The following is a 3,818-nucleotide window of genomic DNA, read 5'->3' as shown; positions in this document are numbered from 1 at the left end:
AGATAGATAGATAGATAGATAGATAGATAGATAGATAGATAGATAGATAGATAGATAGAAGTCAGGAGTTCAGAACTGAGACCCAATTATGCATTTCCCAGCTGCCCTTCTATGTAAATTACTTAATATCTTTGAGCCACATTCTATCATCTGGTGAAACAGAAAAGAATCTGTCATACTATGACCACTCACCAGTAGAATTTCTTCGTCTGTTCACTGGTTCCTACAGGCCCTAATGCATTGCCTGTAACAAAGTAGGTACTTGATGAATGTTCAAACGTGAGTTGAGTAAATTTTCGAAAGGCCTACAAGTTCACAGGCACAAAATCACAAACTTGGTCAGTACCTTTACCGCCTCCCTAACTTGCCAAACCCATCAGAACTCAGATCTCTCACTGTGATTGTGTTTTCCGCTCCCTGGAACTGTTCTTGATGAGCATATGAACACTTCTTCCCCTGACTGGATTTGACAGCAATAGGACAAAAGATAAGTGTGCTGTTTGGTGTTGTCAACTTGGCAGAATTCAGTTACCTAGGAGATGCGCTTCTGGGCATGTCTGAGAGGATTGTTTTGACTACGTTATTTTGCCCACTGTGGGTAGGACCATTCTCTAGGCTCAAGATCTGGGGTTGCACAAGGTGGAGAAAGCAAGCCGAACAGAGGCACGCATGCATTCATCCCTCTGTCTTCTGACTATGGCTGTGACACAACCAGTTGCTTCAGCCACCTGCTGCCTTAATTTCACCATCATCATGGGCTGCACCTTGAGCCAAGAGGTAAAATAAGTTATGTCTCCATTAAGCTGCTTTTATCAGAGTGTTTTATCACAGTAACTGGGGGGGGGGGGGAGCCAAGTTGATGAGCTTAGTCATTGCAATGGACAGGACATCAGAATCACATAAGTAGCTATACCTACAAAGCCTGAATCCCTAAGTCCCATTCTCATGAACTCTAACTTAGAAGAATCAAGTTAAAACCAAGAAGTCTCCTTGAAAAGCCATGTTCCTCAGGTGATTCTTATGCCTATGGTCTTTGGCTATGCCTTGGGATGAATGGTTAAATCTTAACCCCAACTTCCCTTTCTCTGCTCCGCTAGCTGGCCTGTGCCTGGCCATCCATCCTCAGAGAGTCATAACATTTTTTAACTAACTCAGCCCAGACCTAAGATTTCAAATGCATTTAATTACACTGCTATACAGAGGGGAATGAGTTTCTGGTCTCCAGAGGTAGCTGAGTTCTGGCCCAAAATAGTAATTCAGACCCCGTGGAGCTGGCTTAGTGAGACAGGCTCAGTCCCTCATGAAGCTATGAGTCAGAACATCTTTTCCAGCCTTGAAAGTGATTAATAAAGCAGAACAAAGTCTTTGAAACATTGTTTTCCCCCATAACAAAGGGACGAGCATGCATCTATTTAAGTTGGTGCCGTTGTTATAGAAACTACCTATTTTAAGTGAGCAGTAAAGCAGTGCACACTCCCCTGAGACGAACAGGCTCAGGAGGGCACGGCTGCTCTAAACATACATGTTGGCTAACTCACTGGTCATGCTGATGCCTTTATCTCTCATCATGGAGACTCTCTGAGTGATGGGTGCTCAGAGCTATCGCCTCCCAGTTCCTCTAGCTTCAGCCTTTGGATTCCCAGATATTCCAAATCCTTTAAGGTTAATCATAAGAGAAACCGAATTGCCCATACTCTTTTCCTCTGTTACATGAGAGTAACAATGTGGAAACTGTTGTCTCTTCTCTTGATCACATCACATCAGAGAAATAACCTTATGTCTCGGTGGACTGCATCATAGCAAGGATGGTAGGTGGTCCAGGAGGTTACCCTAACCTACCCCCACAATGAAACCTGGTGCCCAAACAGGGACGTCCTCCTTACTGCTCACTTTCTTCCCCGCCCTCCTTCCTCTATTACCCTGAATCTCACAAATGCCATGAAAATTCCTTCTGGGAAAGACGCTTTGGGATGTGTTGATTTTATACCAGGTGTCTGTGGCCATGATAAAAGGATGTAATAGAATAAATACTTCCGGAACTCCATAAGGAGAGCAACAGAACCAAAAAATCTGAGCACAGGGGTCTTTCCTGAGACTGATATTCCAACCAAGGACTATGCATGGAGATAACCTAAGACCCCTGCACAGATGTAGCCCATGGCAGTTCAGTATCCAAGTGGGTTCCATTGTGATAGGAACAGGGACTGTCTCTAACATGAACTGATTGGCCTGCTCTTTAATTACCTCCCCCTAAGGGGGAAGCAGCATTACCAGGCCACAGAAGAGGACAAGGCAGCCACTCCTGATGAGACCTAATTGACTAGGATCAGAAGGAAGGAAAAGAAGTCCTCCCCTATTAGTGGACTTGGGGAGGGGCATGCATGCAGAGGGTGGAGGGAGGGAAGGATTGGGACGCGAGGAGGGCGGGAACCACGGGGGGGGGGATACAAAGTGAGTAAAGTGTAATTAATAAAGAAAAATTTTTAAAAAAAGAATAAATACTTCTGGAATTTAAGGCACAACTGTTTACTCTGTCACTAGAGCTAAAAAGCAGGTCAGGCATAGTGACAGCCACCTGCAATCCCAGCACTTGAGAGGATGAGACAGACAGCAAGGTCTGGACAAACAGGGGCTACATTTACACTCCCGGCCTGGAACAAACCATGTAAGAACAGCACCACACAAAGGCTTAAGTCACGCCTTTGTCATAGTTGGCAATCCTGTTGGGATTTTATGTTAGGCCAAAAAACTAAGAACCAACATCAGAACTGAAGTACCTAAAGAATAATATGTTAAAATAAAATTGAAACATCCTTGACTGTGTCTCATTTCCTAATAATGGAGATTATGGATTTAAAGGCAAGAAATGAAGGGAATCCAGAGGCTAGGTGCCCTTCCCTACCACAAGCAATATGGCAGGTATTAAGCTAGCTTCCTGTCTGGGTTTACTCATCTGTGTGATAGCACGCTGGGTGGGAAAAGCATTATTCCTCTCATCCCTTCCAGCATGAACAGCATTCAACTAGATGAGAATATGCAGGCCTTATTTGATTGCAAGCAACAGAGCGTACAACCCGAGAGCCAGGCACAGTGGTATACATTTGTAACCCCAACACTAGGAACGTGGAGGCAGGAGGATTAGGAGTTCAAAAGTCATCAATGATATAGACAGTTGGAGGCTGACCTGAGCTACATGAGACTCTGTCTAAAAAAAAAAAAAAATGAAAAGGAGGGAAAAGAGAGGAAGGAAAACAGAAAAAAGGGAGGCAGAGAGGCAAGGGAGCAAGAAACAAAAAAGAAAAACACAACCCAAAGAGGAATCTACTGTCCTGTGTAACCAAAACTCCTTAGCGGGAGTTAATATTTGTTAGTCAGGGCTTTAGGTATGTTCCTTTCAAGAGGCCCTTCTTTCTCTCTGTCCCTTAGATCTGCTGTTGAGGTATCAAACTCAGTCTTAACATGCACATGAGAGCAACATGGCTGCAAACATCTATACTGTCCCCAGTTCCAAGCCAGAGGAAAGAACAATTGCTTCCACTCCACACTGACAGCCAAAAGATGCTTCATTGGTTCAGTCACAGAAAACTCACTTCAGTGGCCAGAATACATACAACGACCAGAGCTTGAGAACAAGAGTGGTCAGTTAAATCCCAACTGTTGGTAAAAGCAGTGAGACAGAGAAACATCCAAATAAGGGCAGGCAAATAAAATCTGCCCTTGTAAGTGTATTACATGTGTGTTCTAGGTATAGATAGATAGAAATGATAGATAGATAGATAGATAGATAGATAGATAGATAGATAGATAGATAGATAGAT

Source organism: Psammomys obesus, unplaced genomic scaffold (genome assembly GCF_907164565.1).
Source record: "Psammomys obesus unplaced genomic scaffold, mPsaObe1.curated_primary_1811, whole genome shotgun sequence".
NCBI classification, from domain to species: domain Eukaryota; kingdom Metazoa; phylum Chordata; class Mammalia; order Rodentia; family Muridae; genus Psammomys; species Psammomys obesus.
Note: the sequence above shows the minus strand (reverse complement) of the source record.